Here is a 15207-nt window from a genome sequence, read left to right as displayed (position 1 = left end):
ACAAAGGCATGACTCATTGAGGGTAACCTTAGGATGTGTCCACTATAATACTAGTGAGATACTGATCCAGAATAAATTGTTTCTGTGACTCAAATATTAGTCATGTAAAAATAATCTTGAGTTATGTTCTTAGAGAATGGTTATACTGTGACTCTATAATCTAATCTGTAGATATTTCTTAATAGAATGCAATTAGAATGCAAAACTATTTATCAGAATTTCTTACGATGGGTACTATTGATGTTTTGGCTAGATAGTTTTTTGTTGTTGTTGTTGTTGTTATGGGGGATTGTCTTATGCATTGTAGGATGTTTTGGAGAACTCTAGTCTATCCACTAGATGCTTGTAGCACCCCTCCTCCAGGTTGCAACCACCAAAAATGTCTTCAGACATTGCCATATCCACTGCAGTGACTGTTAAATTGTCCCCAGTTAAGAACCACTGCCATAGATAATGCCATGTTTTGATTTTGTATTAGTGATCTGAGACAGTACTTGAATTATTGAACCATAGTATGTAAATGCTAAAGTGGTCCTTTAAGAGTATTTTTAAGTAAAATGAGAGAAATAAATAAATTTGGGATATCATTTGAATATTTTTAAAGGCACAGGGGACAAAGGAACAAGAAATGACATGTTTTGAGCTTGGCTAAATTTATAAATAGAAAAATCATTAACTGAAAAATGAAATGCAAGAAGACATGCAAGTCTTAAGGCTGTATAGTGTTAAAGAAAAATGACAATGCTGAGCTTGAGGTTTTTTATGGAACATTCAAGTGGATGTATGGAACAAACTGTTGGACACAAAAATCTGGGGTGAGATTAGAACCAAGGGCTATTGGTACTAAGATTGTAGTTAAAAGGAAAAAGGGGATAGATGAAATCACTCTCTCAAATCGCAGCATGTAGATTGAACAGAGCAAAAGGCTAGGGAGAGTCTTTAGGACATGAAAGATAAGCGAGAAGGTGCTGGCCCATAGCAGAGCTATTAAGTGCTATGCAGAGGACACTGGATCCTACATAGCTCACTGGGGTTCAAATTCTGGTCCTGGCAGTATCATGTGTGTGCCCAGGATCCTGGTGGGATGGAGAATTGGAGGAAAAAGAATTGTAGCATGAGCAGACCTCATGTTTGGTGCTTTCTCTCTCTTTCTTTCATGTCCATGAGGGGACAAAAAGAGAGGAAATATGAAAAGAATAGTTAATTATAAGCTTCAAGAAGGAATAGACAAAATTAAGATGAGAAACAGAAAAATATGACACCATGAAATTGGTGGTAGTTGATTGTTTAACCAAAGAAATGTGATAATTGGTATCAAATAGAATATTGAAGTCTAGCAAAATATCTCTTCAGTTTGATAATATAAGATCAGTTTCTTGTATTTGTCACTGGATATCTGAAGGTACATTCTTCAAAACCTGCTTCAGTCTCCTTACTCAATGATAATTTGCTTTGGCCAGTCTAGTTTATAATGATCTTCTATTATGTAGACTTTCTAAGGCACTTGTCATATAATAATATTACAAAATTTTGCATTGCATTGCTGTCATATTAAATTTTTTTTCTTCTTTTTGGAGAGGTTTTTGCTATAGGGCACGTGTGCTTGCCAGACAGACAGAGAGAGACATAGAGACAGAAAGCGAGAAATCACCCCCCAGGGGGATGGTCACGCCACAATCCCTTCTCCTCCATTCTCCTCTTGGGATCTTGGGCATGCACACACACGCACCCGGCATGAGTTTTAAGCCACTGGGTCCGGGACGTGAACCGCGGTCAACTACGTGGGAGTCCAGAGACATAGCCATTACGCTAACTGCTGGTTTCCTTAAATATTTTGACTTTAGCTCCTAAAGGATCTCAAAAGAGATATATAGTTCCCTTTGCTCAGCCATCATCTTGTGTTATAAAGAGATCTCATTAAAGGGATCTTGTTCAAAGCTTGCTTAAGACCATGGTTGTAAAGGGCAGAAAAAGAAGAGAAGTCTAAGACTTGACTTCTAAAGGACACAACTGATTTTAAATTCAGTGCTCCTTATGAATATGTATATATTTTGGCCATATGTCTACATATGTATCTTTGTTAAGTATTTGCATTTTAAAAGCCTATCCAGGAGCTAATAAGTGTTGCATTGGGCCTTTATAAGGAAATAACATGTGTCTCAAGAAATTTATTATTTTAAATCTCAGTTTTTAAAAATTCAGCTACTTAATTAATAAATTATATATGCTTATTATATTGATAATATCAGAAGGTCTAAAATAAAATTAATAGTCTTCCTCTCCCATACTCCAATTCTATTCTTACATTATAACCATTGTTTTAAATCTAATATATTATCTTTCATTCTGTTCCTTTTTTTATGCACAGTATAAAAATACAAATAAAAAAATATCCTTCTATAGCTGGGAATTAAAAAACAGATTTTATTCAATTAGAATGACATGTGGGGAAAGGGAACTCTTGAACAACTATTTTCTAGGATATTAATTAGTACAGCCAGTGTGGAAAACTGTATTTTCCTTAATGAATTAAAAATAGAATTATCATGTGATATAGCAATCCACTTCTGGATATTTACCCAAAAGATTTACAGTCACTATCTCAATGAAATGTCTGCACATTGTACCATTATTCACAATAGCTGAGTTGCTGGATCAACCTATGTGTCCATCAACAGATAAATAGAAAAGGAAAATGCAGTGCGCATATACAATCTAATATTATTCAACCTTTAAAAAGAAATGCATTTTATTTGCAGCATGAATGAAATTAGAGAACATTATGCAAAGTGAAAGAAGTCAGGCACAGAAGGACAAATACATGTTCGTAGTTGTATGTGGACTCTAATACATTCTAACTGAAAGACAAAGTAGTGTTGATTACCAGAGGTTAGGGAGTGAGGGGGATGGGAAAATGAAGGTCAAAGAGTACAAAGCCACTGTTAGACAGAAGTAATCAGGTATTATTTTTAAAGAATTATTTTATTTAACTTTATTTATTTATTCATCTTAATTTTACCAGAGAGGGACAGAGTGAGAGAGAGAGAGAGAAAGCAAGCAAGCAAGCCACCAGGTCCGGGACTCAAACCATGGTCAGTCATTTGGGAGTCCAGCACCCTTAATCACCATACTACCTACCTGCTGGCCCCGTAATCATTTTGTTTTAACTTTGAGATATATTGCACAACATGAGAATATATTACATAGCAATGTATTCTACATTTCAAATTCACTGAGAGTAAATTTCAAATGGTCTTACCACAAAAATAAGTATTTGAGGTGATGAATATGTTAACTAGCTTGATTTAATTAGTCCACATTGTATTTAGAAATCATAACATCACTTGAATCCCACAAATATATACAATTATAATTGCCAATTTTCAGTTTAAACATAAAAATATAAAATGATATGGGGGGCCAGCAGATGGTATAGTGGTTAAAGAGCTAGACTCCTATATGGCCAACCTGAGACTCAAGTCCCAGACCTGCTGGCTAAAAAATCACACTGGGTACATGTGCGTGCATGCCCAAAATCCCAGGAGGAGACTGAAGAAGGGATTGTGGCATGGTCATTCCCCTGGAGGGAAGATGATTTCTCACTTTCCCGCTCACTGTCTCTCTCTTTTTGTCTTCTCTGGTGAGTGCATATGTCCTATAGCTAAAACTTTAAGAAATGAAAAAAATATACTTAAAAATATATACTGACCAAATACATATTGTCTAATTTGTCTTGTTCTTTTGATTTAATTTTATGTCAAGGACATTCCTTCAAGTCAGTATGTGTGGATATGCTACACTCAATAGCACATAGTGTGTGACATTTCAAAGTAGTAAAAATATTGTTAGTCACTCATTCAATTTTACATATTTATATTATTTTCAATTTATTATAAACAATGATTTTTAATAATGAACATTTATATGGGCAAATTTAAGTAATGATTTTATCATCATTATTATTTTTTAAGAAGCATACCCATATGTGGGATGGTCATGCCAAAATTTCTACTCTTCCATTCTTTCAGGATTTGGGGCATGTTCACACACCCCATCCCTCCCCCCCACCAGTATGTTTCCCAAGCCTCCGTGTATGGGACTTGAATTGCCTAGTTGACCATGTGGGATCCAGCTGCCTTAACTGCCATGCAACTAAAACTTTTCTTTCTTTTCTTTTTCTTCTTTCCCTTTTTTTTCTTTTTTGCTGGAGGGCACATATGCTTGCTGGAGACACACACACACACACACACACACACAAGGTGAGAAAGCATTCCCCATGTGGGACAGTTACGCTGTTACCAGAGGGTATATGCACTAATGATAGAGAGAGAGGGAGAGAGAGAGAAAGAGAAAGCATCCCTCCAGTGGAGCATGGTCACATCAAAATTCCTTCTCCGTTTCTCCATCTGTCAAGATTTGGGGCACATGCACCCAGTGTATTTTTTCAAGCTGCTGGGGCTGAGATTTGAATGGCAGTTGCCATAGGGGATCTGGATCCCTTAATCACTAAGCAATGGATTCAGTCCCTTCCACTATTTTTTTAATTGTCTTCTGGTTAGATATTATAACTCTTTTATTCAGTCATCCAGCAATCATAGCAGGCTTTAAAGTTTCAGTTTTTGGATCAACTTCTTTTTGTCTTTTTTTTTTTTTTTGAGAGATTTATGCTATAGGGTGCGTTCACTCGCCTGAAAGACAGGAGACAGAGAGACAGAAAGCAAGAAATCACCCTCCAAGAGGAATGGCCACGCCACAATCCCTTCTCCTCCATTCTCCTCTTGGAATCTTGGGCATGCACATACAAGAGCCTGGCGTGAATAGCCACCGGGTCCAAGACTGGAACCGCAGTCGACTACATGGGAGACCAGCGACATAGCCATTACGCTAACTGCTGGTCCCTTAACTTTTTTTGAATTATTTTTTGCTATGTATTCTTAGTGTTTTTAGATTTCTTGTCTTGCCATGTACTACTGGTACCATTAGCTTGTGATCCAAGCAACTAAAACTTTTGTCTATTGCCGCTAAAAATGGTAGGTGCTTGGTAACTCTAAGATTAAGGTCAAAGCATAGTATGAATAACCTCTAATGAACACAACTAATAGGTAAAATAAAATCTGCTTTTTTTGCTCTATTTTAGCTAATACCAGTTTTCCCACTTGTGGAATGCTTTGGAAAATATGCATACCTGACTAATGCTTTTATTCTGCTCTAATTTTCCTCAAACACTTTTCAGCTTCTTAAAAATGTTTCTTTCTCGTGCTCCATTAGATTTTAGGATGCTGATAAACCTAACTAGATTGTGGAATATTAGAATACTAGAAAAATAAGGGCCCAGGGCTAGAGGTTAAAGTGTTGGACTCCTACATAGTCGATGGTGGTTCACATCCCAGACCTGGTGGCTTGAAACTCATGTAGGGTGCATGTGCGTGCATGCTCAAAATACTGAAAGAAGAATGGAGGAGAGTGGACTGTGGCATAGCCATCCCCACTGGGGGATTCTCCTTTAGCAAAAAATCTCTCTCTTTTCAAAAGAAAAAAAAAAAAGAAATATAAGGAACCATAATACTGAGAAAAATACTTAAAGGATTTCATCCACTTTCACGATATAGAATTTCTTGATGTAGTCAAGTATCAAACCTAGAAAATCCATAGGAGTTTTCAGTGTAACAAATACCATTGATTTCCATCCATTTTATTTCATGCCACATAATTGAAAAAAAATAACTGGTTTCCTACACATACTTTAAGCATCAGATTTCCTGTAGAACACAGAAAGAACTGAATTACATGATATTTTTCTGAATTCAAAAAGCTCAGAATTAGGCTTAGTCAGGGTCTGCTATTTACTAACCACATGATCTTGGTCAAATCATTTAACTTCTTTGGGGCTTGTTTTCTTAGTATACAAAATAAGAGGAAGGAAAATTGATTCTCTAAAGACTTTCTAAACTCCAAAATTGTATGACCCTTAAATTCCATTGAGGATAGAATCTCATTAAACTTAGACCAGTAGTATCCCTTAAAATGAAAATGTCCGGGTAGGATTGCCATTGTAATGTGCAAATGTTCTGAAATTAAATCAATAAGGTGAAATTCTCAGTGCTCTTTCATATGCATAGTTTTATTGTTTGATGTTAAACAGCTGCTGTATTCTGTCATGGCTGTAGCCTTTCAGTCCTGGTTGAAATAACTCCTATGTGAATACTAAGAAATAAGGCTAATGCATGATTCAGCACCTTTATAAATCAAAGATTCTATTACAGGCAGAAAATAGTCCAACAATAGCCATTCTATTACACTTCAGTAGCATTAGAAAAGAAGAGAATACATCAAGTGGAGAGCATAGGTCCTCCCTTTTTATTCTGCAGCACAATAAAAAGGCTATGTTGGTTTTAGCAGTTTCCTCTGTTCAGTGGTTAGTACACTGACACCTATATTGAATAACATTGTCCAAGATTCTGTTTTTCAGAATATCAATTATTTTCTGTGGCTTGGTAAAAAAAAAAAATTGACTCAACACAGTATAGATGATTATTTTTCAATCTAGTTCAATTGGAATTTATTTCCTAAAAGATACCAGGGATGCACAAAATCTGTATTAGGGAAAATTATACATGTATATATTTGTATATAAAATGAGTTGATTTGATGAAAAGCAATTATATTTCATAAAAATTCTAGGTGCTTAATCATCCAGAAGACATTATTATTTTTCTTCTTTCTTTTTCTTTTAATTGTCAGGGGGTGTGTATGCTCTCCAAGGAAGAGGCAGAAAACCAAAGCTGAGGTGCACCTCCTTAATGGGGTATGATCACAACAAAATCCTTTCTCCTACATTTCTCCATCCTGTCATAATTTTGGGCATACACATACTTGTGCCCAGTGTGTTTTTCAAGCTGCCAGGGCTGAGATTTGAGCTGCAGTAAGACATGTGGGATCTGGTTCCCTTAACCACTAGCCTATGGGGCCCAAATTACCATTGTTTAGTCTATCGCAATTCTTCAGGTTATAGCCCTAAAGTCCCAGACCTATCTGTTTTGTCAGATGAAGGAGAATTAGACATTTATTCTTAATGTTTCCTTCACTATTTCAAGAGTACAAGTTTTGAATTGTCATTACAACTCTATTTAAAACTCAAGAACAAGGAACCAGCAGATAGCATAATGGTTACATTGCTGGACTGTCATGTGGTTGACAACAGGTTGAGTTCTTGACCAGGCAGCTAGAAACTCATGCTGAGAGCGTGTGCATGTGTGCCCAAAATCTCGATATATATATATATTTTAAAGCACAATTATAGGCCTCATATGTAGTAGTTGAGTAATTCACTTCACTCCTCTCCCTTTTATTTTTATTTATTTATTTACTTACTTATTTACTTTTGGAGAGGTTCTTTTCTATAGGGCTTGTGTGCTCACCAGAGAGATAGAAAGCAAGAAATCACCAGCCCCCCAGGGGGGATGGCCGCACTGTAATCCTTTTTCATACATTTTCCTCTTGAGATTTTTCGCATGCACATGCACCTGGTGTGAGTTTAAGTCACTGGTCACTGGGTCCGGGACTCAAACCGCAGTCAACTACTGGGAGTCCAGCAATGTAGCCATTACGCCATCTGCTGGTCCCATCCTCTCCCTTTTAATCAGAATTTCTAACTTTCAATATTCATTTGGTATAGGCAACCAATTAATTTTACAAAAGGCATGATATTAATAAAATATTTAATGCATCAACCTATTCATCACATACTAGAATACCACATACTAGACAGCAGCAACTATGGAAAATATATAATAACAATCTTACTTTATAAATTACAACATTTATAAAATAAATACAGTAAGGACAGACCTGAACCTGTCTTGTAGAAATTTTTAGAGCATAGGAGGGTTTGAAATTGAGGCAATGGGTGGTGGAAGAGAGGTGGGGGTAAAAACTAGTATTCTCAAAATCACAACTACCAGCAGGCCATAAATATGTCTATTTTGCTTTTTTACATTAAAACGATTTTAATGTAGCCAATTTTCTTCTCCATTCTATAACTAACATAATGAGGAAATAGTATTTCTTTGAAAACTTGGTAGATTATAGCTACTCTCTAAAGATATAACTCATGCTCTACTATTATGAGCATAGAAACTATTATTTCTAAATGGTAAGAAATATATGATAGCCTTCTGCTATGATTATAAGAAAGCAACATAATATTTTAATGCCAGTTTATAATGTAGAATTTATACATGTGCCCTATCATCATAAACAACATTCTTGTATAATAATAGATAAAAAAAAAAAACCAATGTATTTGGCCAGTAGAAGCTGTTAGGAGCTACATAAAATTAACCCAACTTAATAAAGTAGTTCTTAAGTATCTAATTTTAATAATATTTCATAAGCTAGATAGGTATAACGTAATTTAGTAACTTAAAACTAGAGCTGAAATGCTGTTTTATTTTTATAGTGAAATAAATCTGTTATTTCTGAGACCCAAAGAAATGACACATTAATAAACCTTCAGTGAAGTAAAATCAATCCTCTAGGTCACTGCTTGACTTTGTGGGTTCAAATTGCTTTCAACATCTTATTATTAGCTCTGTTGCATTGGAAGCTTCTAGCTCCATTACCATAGGGGTAAGATTTCATTTATTATAATGGCTTGCTACCTCTCAAAATGCAAAGCTATAAGTATGGTCCACTTTGAGTAGATTTGATTTTCCTAAATTGAAAGTGATTGAATTTATTGTCAGTAACTTGTCACCAAGGCAAACTTTCCAAATGTACAAGGTATTAAAAAAAATTGCTGGGAGAAAAGACAGATAAATGAATCACTGGCACATGTAAGAACGAAATGCTTTGGAAATAGTTGGCAGTGTTTACGGTTGGCTCATTTTCCCTCCTTTACCATCCTCTTAATTTAGATCTCCCTCAAGCTGAAGAATAGATGAGAGAATCTACTGTCATTTTATTTTACTGCCAAATCCATACTGTAATTTCTTTTCCACATGCTGTTTCCTAAATGTCATGAGATTACAAGGCTGTTTGTTTTTACTCAAGTTTAAGTGTTTCTGCATATGGGAAATGAATTGGATTATGTGTGTGCATACCTGCTGCATCTCTAAGGGAAACAATACTAAAAATAGCCTGCCAATCAACAGGTTTAAAATCGAATGGAAATGTTTTCAGTGTAGCACAATCTTTTTCTTCGGGGTTGAGCAAAACATGTTTAGCTACCTCTGTTCTTTAGTTCTTTTTCATTTTCATATGAAAAATGAGTTTCACTTTGATCTGTTTTTTATTTGTGTGTGCATTAAATCAAGGGACGATATGATAAAATTGATACATTCTGGAACTGATAGAATACTGTTATCAACTCAAAATAATACTTATATATTATCATAACTATGTATGATCAGAGTAATAAAGATTATACATTATTCTTGAAGCAACATCTCTAACAGAGCTGTTTGTTTTTCATCCAAAATACTGTCATCACTCTCCATCATTCTTTAGCACAATATGTTTCTTCAAATAGAACCAAAGAAATAACTTTGCTTAAAAAGTACATCTTATTTAATTAATGAAACTAAATTCTGTTCCTGCTCAGAAATTTTTAGCTGAATCTTAAGGAATTGTATACAAAAATGTAAATAAATAAATAAATAAAAAGGGAAGAAAAATGTGTCTGCTTTGCATTTAACTTTCTTATTTAAATTTTTCTTTTCCAATTTCGGAAACTCACATGTAAGCTGTATCTGCATTGCATAAAGTTGAAAAAAATAATTTAAATTACCTAATGGATTTGGGTTTAAATAGACAATCCGTGAAAAACGTCAGCTCTCAATGTTTCGTATCAGGAAGAGGCTAAAACTTATACAAAGTTGTGATCTCTGCCAGAACAACTGAGTAGCTGAGACAAGGGAGGAAGAAGCAGCTAGCAGGAAAAGCATCACATTAGAAGTCCTGGTGTCCACTGATCATGAAGAAAATTCTCTGGATGTCCCTTCATGAAAATGTCAATTAGGAATTGTGAAATCAGCCACTTACAATGCACTTCCTGTATCTGTATTTATTTATCAGCGACTCAAATTCAACCTCTTCTTTGATCTCCAAATTTATTCACTTTCTCTACCTTATTTTTTATAAAACTGGTGTCTATCCAGGGATGCTGCATAAGGTCGTGAAAACTGCTCACTTCACTGTCACCAAATCCATACACCCTGGTGCTGGGTTGCACCCTACAGAAGGCATAAAAAGGTATTATGCAGGCCTGTAGCTTCCTGCCTCAATCTCAAGAATAGTTGCTTCCTTTATAACCTGTTGTCTTGAATGGATAGAGACTGTTATTCATGCTTCCTATCTTATGGTTATTTATGAAAGAACATTTCAGAAATCTGAAGCACGAAATTTGTCTCCATATGGGGGAACCGTATGTTCTCATTTGTCTGGGATGATCCTGGTTCACACCTGTTGCTGCTATGTAATTTTGCATAGTACTTCTTTTTTTTAAACTGTGATAGTTTGAATAATGCTCCCCTCACCCCCAAAAAAGCACATCCATACCTTAATCCCTGGAACCTGTGAATTTTATCCAATACGGCAATTAAAATATAAATAAGGTCATTGTAGATATGATAAAGTTAAGCATTTTAAGATGGGGAAACTCCTGATTATCTGAGTACCAAATACAAGCACACCTATTTTTATGAGGGAGGCAGAAGAAAATCTGGCACATACAGAGGAGGTGATGGTGATGTGATGATGGAGGTGATGGTGATGTGACCAGAGATTGGAGTTATGTAGTCATATGACAAGGAATGTTGACAACCTCTGCTCCACTGGGAAGAGGAAAACGTTAGCTCTATACTTCAGCTCTTGATGCAGTTTTGATGATCTCTCATCTTTCAAAACTGTTCCCCATTTTTTCCAACTTCTTATATCTTCTCTTCATCTATAAACACACTCATTCACATAGTTAATAATGATTTATTTAAAAAAGTGATTCCCCTCCTAACCATGATTTTCACTCCTTTGAAGTAATTATTTTCAACTCTGTCCAAAAGAAAATCAGAGCAAGTTAGGAAAAAAATATTTATATTTTAGTTGCCAGAGCATACACGTGTTTGCCAGAGAAAGGGGGTGAGGAAGAGGGAGAAAGCACTCCCCCGCCCCCGTGGGGAATGATCACGCTACAATCCCTTCTCCTCAATTTTTCCACCCCATTGGAATTGTGGGCACAAATGCATACATACTTGGTATGTTTTTCAAGCTACCAGCTGGGATTCAATTCATAGTGGGCCATATGGAATCCTGCTCCCTTATCCACTAGGCAATGGAGCTGGCCCACAAAATACTTTGTAAGCCTATTCTGCATACAAAAGAACAGTTTGCAAAGCAGGAGTCTTCAAACCAAGAAGCACACCTCACAGCAGTTACAGCACTGTTTATAAAGCACGAGAAGAAATACTTCAACCTTTTATTTGTAACCTTACATTAACACTATTTTTAGGGTAATTCTAAGTGCTTAAGCTGTTTCCTCTATAGCTGATTGGTTTCAACTCAGTGACTAATGTTGACAAGGATGTAAAGCTTATATTTTGTGTTTGGTTTATGATTAGAGATAGAATTTCATGAACATCAGGGTGATTTAAATTTCAGTTATGTGTAATGGGCTGAATATGACTTTTGGAGTATATTTGAAAGGTGGCTATTGTGAGTGCTTATAATTTTATGTTGCCTGGGCATCCATTTTTAAGTTTAACTTTTCCATGTCAGAAACTTAGCTACCTTTGACACGGTTTCTAATACTGTACCTCACCCCAATGGCTGTAGTTTTTGGCCAGAGATAAAAATTTAAGAGGCATCTCTCCCACCCTGGGTTCCCACTATCTAGCTGCTTTCTTTCTTTTTTTATTTTTACGAGAGATTTTTTTTTTTTGAGAGGTTTTTTTCACCATAGGGCGTGTGTGCTCACCAGACAGACAGAGAGAGACATAGCAACAGAAAGCGAGAAATCACCCCCCAGAGGGGATAGTCATGCCGCAATCCCTTCTCCTCCATTCTCCTCTTGGGATCTTGGGCACACACGCACACGCGCCCGGTGTGAGTTTTAAGCCACCGGGTCTGGGATGTGAACCGCGGTCGACTACGTGGGAGTCCAAGGACATAGCCATTACGCTAACTGCTAGTTCCCAAGAGAGATTTTTGAGATAGGGAGCATGTGCTCACCAGAGAGACAGACAGAGAGAGAGAGAGAGAAAGAGAGAGAGAGAGAGAGAGAGAGAGAGCAAGAAATCACTCCCCAGGGGAGATGGCCATACCACAGTTCCTTCTCCATTCTCTTCTCAGGATTTTGGGCACATGCACATTTGTCCTATGTGAGTTTCAAGCTGCCGGATTCGGGACTCAAACTGTGGTTAGCCATGTGGGAGTCCAGTGACATAACCATTACACCATCTACTCTCCTGCAGCTACTTTCTTTAAATGGTTAACTTAGGCATTTGCCTACAAAACTGAGCCTTTTCCCTAATATACGCTGCTAGTGACCAGGCTCTCTGTCTATGCTCCCTAAATTCTTTGTATATGCGGCATAAAGGTGTGATGTGTACTACTCCCCAACCCCCAAGGGTAAGTACTAAAATGCTTAAGTTTTCATATTGTGCTTGTGTCACTGAAGCCAGGCTATAGTCTGCCCCATGACTCTGTGACTCAGGCAGGTGGGTCCAGTGCTTCTGCTCTTCTGTCTGTGCCTCTGGAAACAGAACCAGCTTAGTTAGAGAAATTTCAAGTTTTGGACTGGCCTCATGGCCCAGTGATTAAGGAGTTGTATCCTAAATGGCTAACCAGAGTTTAGGTCCTGGCCTTGACAGCTTGATGAAACATACCAGGCACATGTGTGTGCATGCTCCAAACCCTAACAGATGGAGAAATGAAAGAGAAGGGATGGCTCTGTGACCACAGCCATGGCGGGGGGGAGGTGCTTTCTCTGTCTTTCTCTCTCTCTGGAGAACACAAGTGCCCTCTGGCAATTAAAAAGAGAGAGGAATTTCAAGTTTCATTCAAAACGGTAGCCTACATCTTCTTACTGACTATTTTAGCTAGCTATATCATTGTTATATACTACATGTTTTTATAACTATTCCTTGATTAATCAGTTTTACTCCCCACTCCCAATTCAAAAATGAGGTATGCTGCTCAATCTTTACTTGCTTCTCTAGATCCAGTCTCTGTCTCTGCTGTTTCATGGTCTAGAAGGCTGACTTCTATGAAGTCACCAAGGCTCTCTTGAGCTTTGGCTTATAATTGCATTTTTCCAATCATAGGTATTGGCAGGAAATCAAAGGGCAGGAGCAGATATTGTGCAGGTATCTATTCCTACTCTTTGATGATCCTGGCAGTGTATAGTTTAATAGTGGCTTTGTTTTCCCAACAATAGTCAGTGATTCCTGTTGGGCAGCACTATCCCACAGTTAGAGGTCCTGCCACTTCTAGTAACTCAGCTCTCACCCTTGGTGTCTTTTGTAGGGATGGGACTAGCTTCCTGCTATTGTTAGTCTCTGGGTACATCACTGTTTCCAATACGTTCTTTAATTCTGCCCTCTACTCTATAAATAGCCCTTTCATTAAATGCTCTTCAGCTACTCTGAATAAGCTGTTTTCTGCAGAGGCCATGATTAAGGAGTATTTAGCTCTCATGGCTTACTTGCACACTTGTACTCCTCTCATGCTTTCAGCGTAGTTATTTATCAGTTAGAATATAGCCAGAAAAAAAATATAGAATTTAAGAGGAAAACGAAAACACTTTTAAAAAAAGTATTTAAACAGAAGAAATTTAATTCAGAGAATTGGCTACTCAGTTGATGGAAACAGGTAGACCAACAAAGAGATTTGTACTCATAGGAAGTAGTTATTGCCCGTAAGCTAGACAGACAAAGGTAGGATGGTGTTACAGGTCTCCAGGACTCAAGCTCACTTGGTACATGTTGGAACCATGACATAACTGGAAAGGCTACTGACATTGTCAGAGAAGCCAGCCAAAACATTATTGGAGAAGGAGAAGAAACCTGGATTTTCCCTGCCTCCTAGCTTCTAGTCTCCCTTAAGGACCTCCCATTGGCTGAACCTACAGGGACGTGAAAGAAGGAAACTTGGAAATGCAATTTGCAGGAGTCATCCCTCTAAGATACAGAAGAATTATCCCAGAGAAATTCTGAGTCACTTGAATTTTTTTATGTAGGCAACCATTTAATTCAGGCTTTCACGACCTATTAGATTCACTTCAAAATGCTTCACCATGACCATTAAATGCCAAATCTCAGGTACATGTACTTGTATTCATAAGTTTCAGCTGATTTAACCTTACGTTCTATTCTCTTTGGGTCAGCAAACTTAAAATCCAGTCCTACAATAGGTCCTGATTTATTACCTATACAAATTAGTGAGAACTTGCAATTGCAGCCACTCCTACTTAATGACCTACCTGCCTGTTTACCACTCAACTAACAGCCAGTTCTCCAGTGCAGGGAACCCTCTTTCCCAGTCTGTGTGGGTTCTTGTGAAACCTCTTTCTCAGTTTTTGTCTCCTAGTATTAGCTGCACAAAGTGTTCACAATCATGGAAGACTACATATTTCATTTATAATTGTACTTTATTATCACCCATAGTAGTATTCAGAATAAATAAAAATGATTAAGCCAGATTTATATTACTGTGTTGTGGTGTGTCACATCTCTTTCTGGTGCTTTTTAAATGTATGCTTTTTTGTCTGGATAGAATTACATTATTCTAGTGTGATATCTATTGAAAAATATATACCCTAGGGCACTATGACACACCACACCTTTCAGCTCCTTGCTCATCAACCAACTCCCTTAATAACTTAGTCATAGGAACAGAAGCCGGTCATTACACAGGGGTGACTGTACATTGGATATAAATGCTATCTCCTTCTCAGGTCTTAAAATTCTCCCCTGAGTCATACTAGAACCTAATTCCTAAAGGCAATGTGGAGGCAATATGAATGGTGGAATTTTGTCTTGATGAACTGGCCTTCTTTTGCAAGACAGCTGCCTCTGTGAAGTCATTAGATATTCATTTCTTCCCCCCAAAGCAGCTTTGTTTAAGTTTTTAAAGTTTATTTTTCAAAATTATAGTTTCTAGCTTACACATAATATTTATGCATATTAATGGAATACAATGTGTTTTTACAAAACA

Source organism: Tupaia chinensis, unplaced genomic scaffold, assembly GCF_000334495.1.
Source record: "Tupaia chinensis unplaced genomic scaffold, TupChi_1.0 Scaffold142961_1, whole genome shotgun sequence".
NCBI lineage: Eukaryota > Metazoa > Chordata > Mammalia > Scandentia > Tupaiidae > Tupaia > Tupaia belangeri.
This window is presented reverse-complemented; position numbering follows the sequence as displayed.